This window comes from Vicugna pacos, chromosome 30 (assembly GCF_048564905.1).
Source record: "Vicugna pacos chromosome 30, VicPac4, whole genome shotgun sequence".
NCBI classification, from domain to species: Eukaryota; Metazoa; Chordata; class Mammalia; order Artiodactyla; family Camelidae; genus Vicugna; species Vicugna pacos.
The window spans coordinates 32,019,036-32,033,805 of record NC_133016.1 but is presented as its reverse complement, the minus strand read 5'-3'; the positions used below and the strand labels follow the sequence as shown (position 1 = coordinate 32,033,805).

At 39.3% G+C, this 14,770-nt stretch overlaps 1 long non-coding RNA gene across 4 annotated transcripts in view; it reads right to left on the bottom strand.

Moving 5' to 3' along the window:
• LOC140690352 (uncharacterized) overlaps positions 1-13,950 on the bottom strand; it is a 47,769-nt gene extending 33,819 nt beyond the window's left edge. For all 4 annotated transcript variants that reach the window (XR_012065614.1, XR_012065615.1, XR_012065616.1 and 1 more), the window contains exons 1-3: positions 13,675-13,950; positions 11,004-11,118; positions 5,926-6,060 (exon numbers count right to left, since the gene is read on the bottom strand). This is a non-coding gene — a long non-coding RNA (uncharacterized lncRNA). The remainder of the gene's footprint in view (positions 1-5,925; positions 6,061-11,003; positions 11,119-13,674) is intronic.
• Positions 13,951-14,770: the final 820 nt, after the last annotated feature.

Sequence of the window (14,770 nt, the reverse complement as noted above, 5' to 3'; positions counted from 1 at the left end):
AGTCTAGACTACGTCACACTAAATGAAAGATGACAATCAAATAAGGCAGCATACTGTACGGTTCTACTTATATGAAATGCCCAGAACAGGCAAATCCATAGAGGCAGAAAGTAGAGTGGTAGCTGCTGGGGGCTAAGGGAAAAGGAAGGTTAGGGACTGACTTACTAAAGGGTACCAGTTCCTTTTGGGAGTGATGTTTACAAAGCCCTGAAATGTACTTAAAACACTAATGCACACTTTCAAATGCTGCATTTTATGGTATGTGAATTATACCTACATAAAGCTGTTATTCTTGAAGCTGAGCCCACCTATGGAGCAACTGGCACAGCACTGACTGTGGCTTCTGGAGGGGGAGTAACCCACCTGCCCACCACGAAGGAGAGCAGCACCTGACCCAGTGTTGGAGGTGCACGATATTCTTGCTGACGGACACTGTGAGTAGCACAGACGAGGGGGCCAAGAGAGCAAGCTGATTTTGTGAAACAGGGCAAAGACACAAAGACCTCTCAATAAAACCATTAAGAGTCTCTAGGAGAATGCATCTTTGTTTTTTAAATCTTTTTATACCTGTTTTATTTTCTGTTACCTTTTTAATCCTTAGTTTTTAAATAGTTCTATACATTTACAGTTCTCATTTCATTTTTAATTCTCTTGGTTTTGATCTGTTATTGATTATTCACAGGTTTTAAATATTGTGTCTTGATATTTTTCTTCATTTTATTAAGGCTTTAAAAAGACATCTCAACTCGACTGCTATTCTGCTTCTACTTGCTCTTCTATTGTTGATTATACACTGTTTTCAAACCTTCTTTTCCTCCATTTTTTTAAAATTCTCTCTCTCTCTCGTTTTTAAGTTTTATTTCCACATAGGCTTTAGATAGATAAATAAATAAACTCCTTTAAGGACCACAATAGATAACTGATACTCCTTAAGCCACAGTGCCAGAGAGATATGAGCAGTATGAAAAAGCAGAAGTATTCCCAATTAAAAGAGCAAGAGAAATCCCCTGAAAGAATGATCAATGAAATAGACATTGATGGCCTACTAGATCAAGATTTCAAAAAAGAAGTGATCAAATTACTGAAGGAACTAAAAGAGATAGTGTTTAGAGACATAAAATATGTCAAAAACAAAATAGTAGCTATAAAGAAGAGCCAATTAGAATTGGTAAATTAATTGGCTGAAATGAGATCTGACCTAAAGGCTGTAAAAATCAGGCTAGGTAATGCAGAGGAACGAATAAGTGACCTAGAACACAGGACAACAGAAAGCACCCAATCAGAACAGCTGAGAGAAAAACAAATATATAACAATGAAAGCAATATAAGGAACCTATCTGATAATATAAAGCATGCCAATCTATGCATAATAGGGGTTCCAGAAGGGGAAGAAAGAACAAAGGGGATGGAAAAGGTATTTAAAGAAATCATGACTGAAAACTTCCCAAACCTAAAGAAGGATTCAGACACCCAAGCACAGGAGGCTCAGAGGTTCCCAAACAGGAAGAGCCTAAAGAGACCCACACCAAGACATATCATAATCAAGATGGCCAGACTGAAGGATAAAGAAATGATCCTAAAGGCAGCAAGAGAAAAACAAAGAGTGAGTTACAACAGAAGGCTCTCAGCTGATTTCTCTACAGAAAAACTATAGGCCAGAAGGAAGTGGCAAGATATATTCAAAGTTCTTAATGAAAAAAAGGATGCAGCCTAGGATACTTTCTCCAGCAAGGCTATCCTTTAGAATAGAAGGAGAGATAAAGAATTTCACAGAGAAGCAAAAACTAAAAGACTTTAGCAACACTAAACCCATGCAAAAAAATATTGAAAGGTCTACTCTAAATAGAAAAGAAGCAGGATGCTACAGGAATGAGAACTCATAACTGGAAAGGTGATAACTACCATGAATTACAAATAGAATAAACATGAAACTGTAAAAGAAGATATCTAAATCATTGAGTGGGAGAGGGAAGCAAGAAAATATAGAGTATTTTTTCTTCCTTCTTCTTTTTTTTTAAATATTGTATTCTCCATAGGATGGGTTTGAGATTACATTTCTATCTGTTTAGTACACACAGTTACAGTAATTGGTTAACAAACTTACAAAAAAGTGTAACCACAAGCCAAAAACTTACAAGTGAGTCACAAAAACTAAATACAATCCAAGATGATACAAAACAAAGTTACCATACCACAAAAGGAAGAAGAAAGGAACAAAGAAGAAATACCAAATCAACTGCAAAAATAAGTTCAAAATAGCAATAAACACTCATCTATCATTAATTATTGTAAATGATGGACTAAATCCTCCAGTCAAAAGACAGAGTGGCAGACTGGATAATAAAGCAAGAACCTTCAATACACTGCATACAAGAGACACACTTTAGGGAGAAGGACACATATAGATTGAGAGTGAATGGACGGAAAAGGATATTCCATGCAACTGGAAATGCCAAAAAAGCAGATGTAACAGTACTGATTTGAGACAAAATAGACTTTAAACAAGGGCCATAAAGAAAGATAAATAAAGACATTTTATAATGATTAAGGGAGCAATACAAGATGAGGATATTACAATCATTAGTATATATGCACCCAACATGAGCACCTAAGTACATAAAACAACTACTAACAAAGATAAAGGGGGAAATTGATGGGAATACAATCATTGTCAGAAATTTTAACACCACATTAACATCACTAGACAGATCTTCCAGACAGAAAATAAAGAAGGCAACAGAGAAATTAAATGATACAATAGAAAAATTAGATTTAGTGGATATTTTCAGAGCATTACAACACCCTAAAATAGGATATATATTCTTTTTAAGTGCGTGTGGAACATTTTCTAGGATTGATCATGTACTTGGTCACAAAATAAGCCTCAACAATTTTAAGAACATAGAAATTATCTCAAGCAACTTTACTGACAACAATGCCATTGAAACTAGAAATCAACTAAGGAGAAACAAAAGAGAAAAAAAGGAAAGCATAGAGATTAAACAACGTGCTATTAAAAAACCAATGGGTCAATGATGAAATCAAAGCTGAAATTAAAGAATACCTTGAGACAAATGAAAATGAAAGCACAACCACACAAAACTTTTGGGACGCAGCAAAAGCAGTGCTAAGAGGAAAGTTTAGGGCGATACAGGCCTTCCTCAAATAAGAACAATATCAAATATACAATCTAACCCACCAGTTAAAAGAACTAGAAACAGAAGAGCAAAAACACCCAAAAGTCAGCAGAAGGAAGGAAACATTAAAGATCAGGGAGGAAATAAAAAAAATAGAGATTAAAAAAATAAAAAAATATTCAAACCAAAAGCTAGTTTTTTGAAAGAGTAAATTAAATCGACAAACTTCTGGCCAAACTCACAAAGAAGAAAAAAGAGAGAACACAAATTTGCAAAATAAGAAAGGAAAATGGAGAAATTACATCAAATAACATAGAAATACTGAATATCATATGAGAATATCATGAAAAACTACATGGAAAAAAATGGATAACCTAGAGGAGATGGACAAGTTTCTGGAAACATACAGACCACCAAGTCTGAATCAAGAAGAAACTGACCACTTGAACAAACTGATCACTAGGAATGAAATCGAATAAACAATAAAAAAAAATTCCCTACAAATAAAAGTCCAGTAGTGGACAGCTTCACCGGGGAATTTTAACACACACACAAAAAAGAACTCATACCAGTCCTTTCCAAACTCTTCCAGAAGATTGAAAAGAAGGAATATTCCCAGACACTTTCTATGCAGCCACCATCACCCTGATACAAAAACCAGGCAAAGACACCACCAAAACAGAGAATTACAGACCAATATCACTGATGAACACAGATGCAAAAGGTCCTTACCAAAATACTAGCAAATAGAATCCAACAGAACATAAAAAAGATTATACATCATGCTCAAATGGGGTTCATCTCAGGGAAACAAGGGTGGTTCAACATATGCAAATCAATCAATGTAATACTTCACATCAACAAGAGAAAGGACAAAAACCACATGATCATCTCAATAGATGCATAAAAGTTTTTGATAAAGTTCAACACCCATTTATGATAAAAATTCTCACAAAAGTGGGTATTGAGGGAGCATATCTCAACATCATAAAAGATATATATGACAAGCCTACAGCCAGCATAGCACTAAACGGTGAAAAACTCAAAGGCTTCTCACTAAAATCTGGGACAAGAAAAGGATGCCCACTATCACCACTCCTACTCAACATAGCCTTGGAAGTCCTGGCCACAGCAATCAGGCAAGTAAGAGAAGTAAAAGTGGTCTAAATTGGAAAAGAAGTGGTAAAAGTGTCACTATATGCAGATGACATGATATTATATATAGAGAACCCTAAAAGTTCCACACAAAAACTACTAGAGCTGATCGAAGAATTTAGCAAGGAAGCAGGTTACAAGATTAATGTTCAAAAATCAGTTGCATTTCTTTTCACAAATGATGAATCAACAGAAAAAGAAAGTAAAGAAACAATCCCCTTTAAAATAGCACCCAAAGTAATAAAATAAGTAGGAATAAATCTAACCACAGACGTGAGAGAATTATACACAGAAAACTATAAACCACTGGTGAAGGAAATTAAAGAAGACTTTAAAAAATGGAAAGGTATCCCATGCTCTTGGATTGCAAGAATCAATACTGTTAAAATGGTCACACACCCCAAGGCAATCTACAGATTTAATGCAATCCCTATGCAATTACCCTGGACATATTTCATAGAACTAGAACAAATCACAATAAAATTTATATGGAACCATCAAAGACATAGAATTTCCAGGGCATTACTGAAGAAAAATAAAGAGGCTGGAGGAATAACTCTCCCAGCCGTCAGACAATACTGTAGAGTTAGTCATCAAGACAGCGTGGTATTGGTACCAAAACAGACATATGGACCAATGGAACAGAATAGAGAGCCCAGAAATGAACCCACAAACTTTTGGTCAACTAATCTTCGACAAAGGAGGCAAGAATATACAATGGAATAAAGACGGTCTCTTCAGCAAGATAAACATAAGACAAGATACAATAAACATCCTAGAAGAAAATACAGGCAAAATATCTGACATACATCTCAGAAATGTTCCCTTAGGGCAGTCTACCCAAGCAATAGAAATAAAAGCAAGAATAAACAAATGGGACTTAAGAAACTTACAAGCTTCTGTACAGCAAAGGACACCATAAGTAAAAAAAAAGACAACCTACAGAATGGGAGAACATTTTTGCAAATGAAACTGACAAAGGCTTGATCTCCAGAATATATAAGCAGCTCATATGACTTCATAAGAAACAACCAAATAACCCAATCCAAACATGGGCAGAAGACCTAAACAAGCAATTATCCCATGAAGACATACAAATGATCAATGGGCACATGAAAAAATGCTCAATATCACTAATTATTAGAGATGCACAAATCAAAAGTACAATGAGGTATCACCTCAAAGCAGTCAGAATGGCCATCATTCAAAAATCCACAAATGACAAATGCTAGAGAGGTTGTGGATAAACGGGAACCTCCTACACTTCTGGTGGGAATGCAGTTTGGTGCAGCCACTGTGAAAAACAGTATTGAGTTTCCTCAAAACACTACGAATAGACTTGCCATGTGACTCAGGAATCCCACTCCTGGGCATATATCCTGAAGGAACCCTACTTCAAGATGACACCTGCACCCCAATGTTCATAGCAGCAGTATTTACAATAGCCAAGACATGGAGACAGCCTAAATGTCCATCAGCGGATGACTGGCTAAAGAAGTGGTATATTTATAAAATGGAATACTACTCGGCCATAAATACTGACAATATAGGCCATTTGTAGCAAAATGGATGCTCCTGGAGAATGTCATTCTAAGTTAAGTAAGCACGGTAACAAGGAATAAAGAGAAATTACCTCCAGGTACAGTTATGTTGATTAAAATATCCATACAGAAAGCAAGTCACCCCCACGACTGCTGCCAGGAGGAGCATCTGAGTGTAATAGCCCAGCCAAGCAAAGAAGATTCAGACCTTCTTCCCATAGAATTTCCTGCAGAAAGACAGAAGGAAGTTTCAGAAGACACATATAATCACTCTGTAGCTTCATCCTCATGTTAATTTCTTTTTTCTTTGTTTTTTGGGGGGTCATAATTAGGTTTATTTCTTTATTTTTTAAATGGACACATTGGGGATTGAACCCAGGACTTCATGCATGATAGGCATGCAGTCTACCACTGAGCTATACCCTCCCTCCATCATATTAATTTCTGATTCTAAATCAAGGTGGCTTTACGTTTAAACCTCTGACAATTCACACTTAAAACATATGCCTTTTTATAGCAGCCCCGAAATTCTACCGTGAAATAAGAAATGTTTTACATATCATAGAAGTACTGATCACTGGTTCACCTGCTGATGAGAGATAAATGAGAAAAGAGCAATGGAGGGGACGAGGCCGACTCCAGAGCAGTTGCAGGGGATCATCACCACTCACTGGACAGTCTGGCACATTCAACAAATCCCCCCAAAGATCATTCTTAACAGGCTTCACACAGTGGACACCAACAACTGGCTCAGTCATCTGCTCCTGCCTTATCTCGGGAACTTCCCTGGAGCAAATGAATCGTAAACCACAGATAATAAGGAAATGGCTGATAATAATAACAACTGGGAGTGCAATGTCTGTCTGACAAAATATTTATAAAACTCATTGTGGGAATGGGAGAGGGCAGGAGGGATGTGACTGAGGAAGGTACTGCCCTGTATTCTTTGTATCTAGCACGACTGTTGTTCCTAGGTTTTAAAAACCCTTCAATGTTTCTCAGTTAATCTGGAGTAGATGGAACAGGCCAGGGAGGCAAGATTAGAAGAAAGGAGGCAGAGCATGAAGCGGTGCCAGGCTGGTCCTGACAGGGAGACGGAGACAGACACAGACAGGCAGACACAGAGGGTTTAGGGTTGAGGCGGAACAATGAGACGGCGGCTCAGGTGTGTCTTGCTTTTGCTGATAATTCCCTCAACTGGCTCACTGCTGACTAGGCAGTGCTGGGTAAAACCTGTGGATTCCCTCAGCTCTGAGTTCTCTCTGAGGCTTCCGGCTCAGGCTGGAGCTTCCCGCTAGGGGGGACTCAGCTCAGAGGAAAGCCTGTAGTCCTGGGAAACTTCACGCAGGAACCCCCTTGGGCTGGACCAGCGCTCACAGGGCTGCTGTGAGACCAGCTCCATCATCAGAGACCTGGGCTTGGACCATCCCATGGGGAAAAGGGCTGAGCCCAATGCCAAATCAGATAGGAGTGACAAAGTGTGTTCATTCTCATGTGACTGGGCTTTGTGGCCTGGCTCACAGATGGCAGGCTCAGGATGGTATCTGGCAGAGAAAACCCTGGCAATGGGTTTGAGGTGTATTGGACTCTTTCTTGTTAAGCTTTTTGTAATAAATACTTATCAACTATCCGTCCTGAAAATGCCACATTCAAAACTGAAAGAATGTTAGAAGTTGCCTGCTCCAACTGGCCAATGGTAAACACACCCTGCTACAGTTAGAGAGCTGGTCAGGCAGCCTCTGCCTGGATATTTACAGTGACGGAGTGTTCATTACTTCCAAAGGTTACATGTCGGCAAGAAGGTCAGAAAGAATTTTTGAACCTTAAACAGATGCCTGCATCCTAGTCCTTGCTGAAATGCTAGGAATAATGAGGATCCCTTCAAATGTAGTTTTGTCTAATTGTTATCTCTCTCTGTCAAAAACACCCCAATTCTTAACATCAATTTTTCAAAATTCAGCTTTGATTTCCTTTTATCAAATTTATACCACACATTCATTAAATAGTCAAACTGTTCTCGAAAACCGATTGTAAAAAGGAGCAGTTCCCAACAAACGCCCCATTTCCTGGCCAGAAGCAACCACGTTCAGCTCCTACTGCTGACTTTTAGAATAATTACTCCCTATCTCTGACTAATATCCTTGTAACACAGCCTACAGACTTTTTCATCTTTATGTATCACCTATTTAACTTTCTATTTTGGAAAATGAGGATTCAGCTCTCTTTCAAACACCATCTCATCTACACACCCAAACCTTCATTCTTCCAAACTTTTGATACAATTACATTATAATTTTGATCAGCTCAGTATCCTTGCTTTACATTATTAGGACTCTGTACAGACTGTTCACAGGTGTAGCAAGTTGTCTGCTAGCCTTACTTTTTCCTTCCCTACTTTGTTTTCCCTGGAGTTAATAATTGTCTTGGTGGTTCATAGCTTAGATTTCTGTGCACATAACAATTCAACCCCAGACCTTCTCCTAATGAATAACTTTCTCAATACTTTCCAATACATTGTCTTCAAATTTCATCTCCTTGAATAAATCTCTTCAGATCTCCTTCAACCTGGATTAAAGACATGCTAGTCTTGTCACAGAGATCAAGGGGTCACTAGTGGGAAGCAACAAAGGGAACACATGGACCAGGAGCAGGGAACAGATCAACATATTTTCCTTAGTAAAACATACTTAAACTAGTGGGAAAATTGTTTTCTTTACAAACACAAACACACACACAAACCCCAAAAGCCCATAAAGAATGATTAAAGAGCCATCAAACCCATTGCCCTGCAGTCAAATTCTGTGTAACATAAAACAAAAATAACAGAAGGAAAATATCATATAAACATTAATCTCAAGGGGGATGGGGTACACTCAGTGCCAGAGTGTGTGCTCAGCATGCAGAAGGTCCTAGATTCAATCTTCAGTACCTCCATTAGAAAAAGAAAATTAAAAGAAAAGAAAAATGTATCAACTTTAAATATTTACATATGTACAAACATCCTCTTAAAACTGTGTTCTACACGATACACTGGTTAATGAGAAAGTGCCTCTTCATGTCTGTGATCCTGCTGATAATTGAGGGAGAAAATAAGAGTATGACCACATGAAATAAAATCCCTTATGAAATAATGATCCCGGGTGACAATCATTATTGACTGCTGTCACCAAAAAAGAGTTAACTGGACAATATGTACCTTATGACAGGAGTACAAAACTTCACAGAACAAGTATTCTTGCACAAAGTTGAACCTCAATCAGATCAAGATTTTAGGGGAGGATCAAATCACTTAGCTAAAGCCAATACATAGGATGTAGAAACAAGTCTAACACCACAGGGGAGAATGAAATCAGACAAACAGGAAATAGAGGAACCCCTCAGAAATTTCAAGGAAAATGAGAAACAGGAAAATTATAGATTAGAACCCACTTGAGAGATATGCTAGCTGCAATGTCTGAACCTATTCTGGATCCTGACTTCAACCCCAAAACTACTTAAAAGTGTATTTTTGTGACAATCAGGGAATTATTTTGTAACCCTTAAAAAAAAAGGAATATTCCAATTGTATTAGAAACAGACCATGTCATATCACTAATGAAAGGTTAAGCTATGTAGGATTGTCTTCAAAATGATCCCATAGTGGGGGAAGGGAGGAGGTGGAGATGAAAGGTGCAACAACAGTGACTCTGAGTTTATAATTCTGGAGCTGGGTGACTGATACAGGCAGGCTGGCTGTGCTGTTCTCTCTACTTCTGTACATGTTTGAATCTTTCCAAAAAATGTGAAACAAACACAAAGACTTCCGTGTTATAAAACCTTCATTTTGAAAGTTAAGAGGTTTGCCAAAGTAGGTGCACCTGCATGGGGCACTGAGATGAGAAAGAACAGGCACCTGGCTCCAGGCCGACCTGGGGCTAACTTGACCCTCCTCTTCTCCTCACCATCCACAGCCAGCCCATAACTGCATCCTGTCAGCTCCACTCCCCAAACGCATTCCTCCCTGGCTCCCACCATCTCTCATCTGGCCCACTCCAAGTGCCTCCTACCCGGCCTCCCTGCTTCCTGGATCCCTGCAATTCATTCTCCACATTATCTTTGAAAAATTGTGAGTGAGAGAAAATTACTTTAGTGCTTAAACTATCATGACTGCTTCTCACTGCACTTAGAGTCTACACTCCTTTCCATGTTCCTGAAGCCCTTCTAAACCTTGCGTCTCAGCACTCTCACCAGCGCTGGCTCCAGTATCTCCTCAAACCTGCTGAGTACATTTGTGCCTCGGGGCCAATGGACAAGCTGCCTCTATTCCTGGGGTGAATTTTCCCAGATCCTCAAAGTCCAGCCTCCTTATCGCCATCTCAGCTCACATGTAACCTACTCAAAGATAGCTTTCTTGACTCACTTCCCCCCAAGCCTCCCATCTCAAAACTGTGTTAATTCCTTCTTTTCAATCTTACATTTTTTCCTTATTCGCCCGATTATTTTTGTTTGCTCGGTTCTCCTTGGCCTCCCTCCCCCCAGTAGCCTTGCCCAAACAGCATAATCTCCCGGGGAGCAGCCGGCACTGCTGCTCTGAGAAGACATGCTGAGCGCGACATTACAGTCACGTGGTGTAGTGAACCGGTGTCAAACATCAGATACAGCAAAGCAGTGAGAATTTCTCTCTTATTTTATAATTTAAGTGAAATCGAACATTTACTACTATTTAATGAAGAATTTGGTAGGTCTTTGATCCCAGTTCCTGAACAACCCCTAAAGGCTTTAAATTTTCCAAGTAGGAGTGCCTTTGCAATTCATGGTGGACCCTTGGATGGCTTGTGTCCATGAGACGACTCAGGATGGGGACTGGCCTGTCAGAGACACCAACCATGTGATTAGAGGAGTGGGGCTTTGAGCTTTGTGACAAGTGAGTGACCACCAGGAGATGAAGGGGCTCAGCGTTTTGGGCTAAGGAAAGTTTTGACTTACAATTAGGGTTTGGGTTAGCCATGTTGGTAGTGACCCAATAAATTATGTCTTTTTAATAAAGCCTCCAGTAAAAACTTGGGGGCAACAAAGCTCAGAGCTCCTGTGTGCTTCCTGGTTGGTAATACTCTTGGAGGACTGTCACACTCAGATGCTGTGAGGGCAACCCTGAGCTCTTCCCACTGGAGTGCTCTCCACAACAGCTCACCTGAGGAGATCTAAGGGCTGCTTCTTGTCTGTGCTTCGAGGAGGAGCCCATTCCCTGTACAGAAGGCCCTGTTCGCTGGGGCAGCTGAGGTCCTCTGACATAGGCTGAAGTTGCACTGGGAAGCAGAAGCAAACAGGTGAGCATCACTGTCACCACGTGTTCACGTGTTCTGTTGATAAAATGTGGTGCTAACACTTCGTGGTCATTTGTAAATAAGGGGCCCTCACTTGCCAGAAGGGATGGAGGTACCATATAATTTTTCATAATTCTCACCCAGGATTAATACTAACCCCCTGAGGGTCATTTGTAAACGTGGGTGGAAAGGAATGCTTGGATGTCACAGTCCTAGGACCACCGTGGGTACCTGGTGAGAGCCTTGCAGATGCTTAATGTCCTACAACCGAGCCAGTCTTCCACAGCAAAAAATTTAGGCCAACCAAGTGCCCAAACTGCTGCAGTGGAGGGACACCAGATGGTTCAGCCCCCTCCTTGGACACCCAGAGGAACCTGGACTCTGGCAGGTTGGGGGCAGGGTCAATTCTAAAACCCAGGCTTTTTGTCCCCACAATTCAGTAGTTATTCGGTGACAGCGCATGGAATATAAACAACAAAGAAACTTGACATGATGTTATATAATTAGCTTACTCAAGAACCAAAATTTAAATCCAGTCATTCTCCTTCCCACCTGACCTACTTTCCTTTCTCCTGTACTAGCACCAGATTATTACCCACCCAGCCTTAACATGGGTCCTGACTCCACTTATCTCCCTCCCAAACACCACATGAGATGATTCCTCAGCCTGGATGTGGGACCAGCAATTACAAGAGGCTTTAGTGGAAAAGAACTGGTTGTGCGCAGCTTCCAACTAAACACTGTAGAATCCTGGTGTCCCACATTAGTAATCATGACAGCTGTTTGCAAGTGTCCCCAAAATTCATTTCAGACTCTCACTGCTAATATTGCTGGGACATAAATGTGAATCATATGGACTGCTGGGCTGGACTGCTATGCTGGGTCTCTGATCCAGGAAACTCAGTGTTTGCTCCCTGCACCCAGCTCCCTGTTCTGTTCGTGCATGTGCATCAAGCAGCAGTTTAGTGTCTATTTTAATATCTTAAACAGTACATTTCAGTATTGTCTTCATCCACAAATATGTGTACCACACAGTAGTAATGATCAATCTCATTCTTTGCTTTCTTTGGTCTTAGAGAGTCAGATAAATGGATAGCAAAGATAGCAAAGTCATAGAACGCTATAATATAGTATTTCCTTTATTTCAATGAAAGGATTTATTTAAAGAGCTTAGATAGAACATCCTTGCATCTATGGCATCATTAAGCGTCTGAAGCTGTTACATTTTAAAAACTTCATTTCAAGCGAGATGTTATCAGTTAGAGAAAGCGCTCCTGAATTTGAGGGGTCGCTGTCATCTCACACAGAGTCCCTAAAAAATGTCAGCACTCTGCAGTATTGCCGTCATGACAAGAACCCAGACAGATGAAATTTGGAAAAACTTGTGGCTTTCTAGTGCACAGACAGAAAATGGTATTTCAGAGGGAAAAGCCTGAATTACAGAAAATGATAAATGAAATGGTCTAACATGCATTTCCCTTACAAAGAACTAATACTTCTTTGGTCGATAATAACATCTGTCAGTAATTATGAAAAAAGCTGACAGATGCATAGTACTTAATATTAGCCAGGACTGTTCTAACATTGACATAGATTCATTAATCTCCATAGCAGCTCTACGAGGTGGGTGCTAAAATTATCCCCATTTTATTGGTGAGGAACTTGAGAGACACAGAGGCTAAGTGACATTTACAAGGTCGACAGCGAGAAACCAGCACATGTATTCCAGCATGAGTCTACGCTCTTGGCCTCTTCTCTTTTTTTTCTTTTTTGGTGGTGGGGAGATAATAAGGTAATTCTGGTGGGGCATGGGGAGGTAATTAGGGTTATTTGTCTATTTTAGAGGAGGTGTTGGGGGCTGAACCCAGGACCTTATGCTTGCTAAGCATGCACCCCATCACTTGAGCTGTACCCTTCCCTCTCGAGTCTATGCTCTTAGCTGCTAATCCTCACTGTCCCACATGGTAACTCTGGGGGGACTACAGTTCATTCATTCACTCGTTAAACTCAGCCTTCCCGGTGCCTTGGATTCAGCAGTGAACAAGGCAACATGGTGCCTGCCTTAAATGAGCTTGTCGCCTCCTGATATATTATCTTCATTTTACCCAGGAACAAACAAGGTCCAGAAGATTAGCCTTTTCCTGTTAACACCGGAGGAGATATGTGGTGCTTTATTTCATTTTTGCCATTTGACTTACACCATGGGGAGGGAAAGCTGCCTTGCAGATCCTGGAGCTCACAAGCCTGTTAATCCTGAATTTTTTTTAACACTGTCCCTTACTTGATACTTGATCTGAGAAAGGATGAAGTAAACCTAAAAAGATTCTAAGAGAGCGTGTGGTTTACACAGGGTAACTAACCAGACACTGTTTACTATCCTAACAGGAATCTCTAGGCATATTTCTTTTCTTTCTCTTTTTTCCTTTTTATGGGCAGCTTTTAAAAACCAAACCAAACCAACCAAACCAAATCACTGATAATTCAACAGCAGGTTCTAAATCATCCCCAAGACAGCAGCTAAACTCGGTTTAGACTTACAATGCGGCCTCTGGTGGTGGGATTGAAGAATATATCTCTATCCTGAATATAAAAGTCATTCACGCAGCTCTTCTCAAATAGGGCAATGAAAAATTCTTGCTTCGGCTTGATGATACTTTGATCCACTTGGAGGACTTTCATAAAACAGCTGAAATTACCAAAGGCTGAGGACCGGGTTTTCAGATCATTGGGCTTCAGAGGCAATATTATGTGCAGTATCTCAGCGTATGTACAGAGCACCTCCCACAGGGTGTATACTTTTGCAAATAGAAGCTTGTCACCCAAAACCTATATTGGGAGAATGAAAACACAAACCAGGAAACTATTTTCACATTTTTAGTACACAGATTTTTCTTACATTGCTGGTAGTTAAAGCACTTGTGTAAACACACACACATATGACACTGGTAAAGGTGAAGATATAATAAAAATTGATTTGCAAACTATCATATATTTTTGCCTTAAAGATAATTTCTTTGTTGAAATTACTGAAAAGTTATTTAAAATCCTTACAGTTCATTCATAAAATAACCAATGTTTTAGATGAAAAAAGCAAACTTGTTAATTTTTAGTCCAAATTAGTAACTAAAAATAGAAACACCAAAATATTCTTTGCAGTGGCATTGCAATGACAATTTTATAAATTTCTGAAACCTAGGACTATTTACATATCTGTTCAATATAGTGTTAAACAGTCATTAAAAGGGATTTAAAAGAATTATATTTATTGATATGGAATATATAATAAAAGGAGAAAGCAAAAAATGTGAAATAATAATTTTCCTTTTTGGAAGGGAAAAATATCTTCATTTGAACAAAAAAATGTTTAGAAGGATTTTAAGATTCTTAATGTATAATTAAGGTACAGATGATTTTTAATTCCACTGTTCTTTCATTTTCAATTTTGGGGGGTAAGTTTTATAATAAAAAAATCTTTAAAACAGTTCTTACATAAATACATTAATAGATATATTTATGACTACATTCTCTGGCTATTAAAAAAGATCTCCTAGCTGTGGATCTGAAACATACATTCCATAATGCAGATTCTGACTGACTCGCCTCCCAGCCCACAGCGAAGGCACGGCTAGTGTGA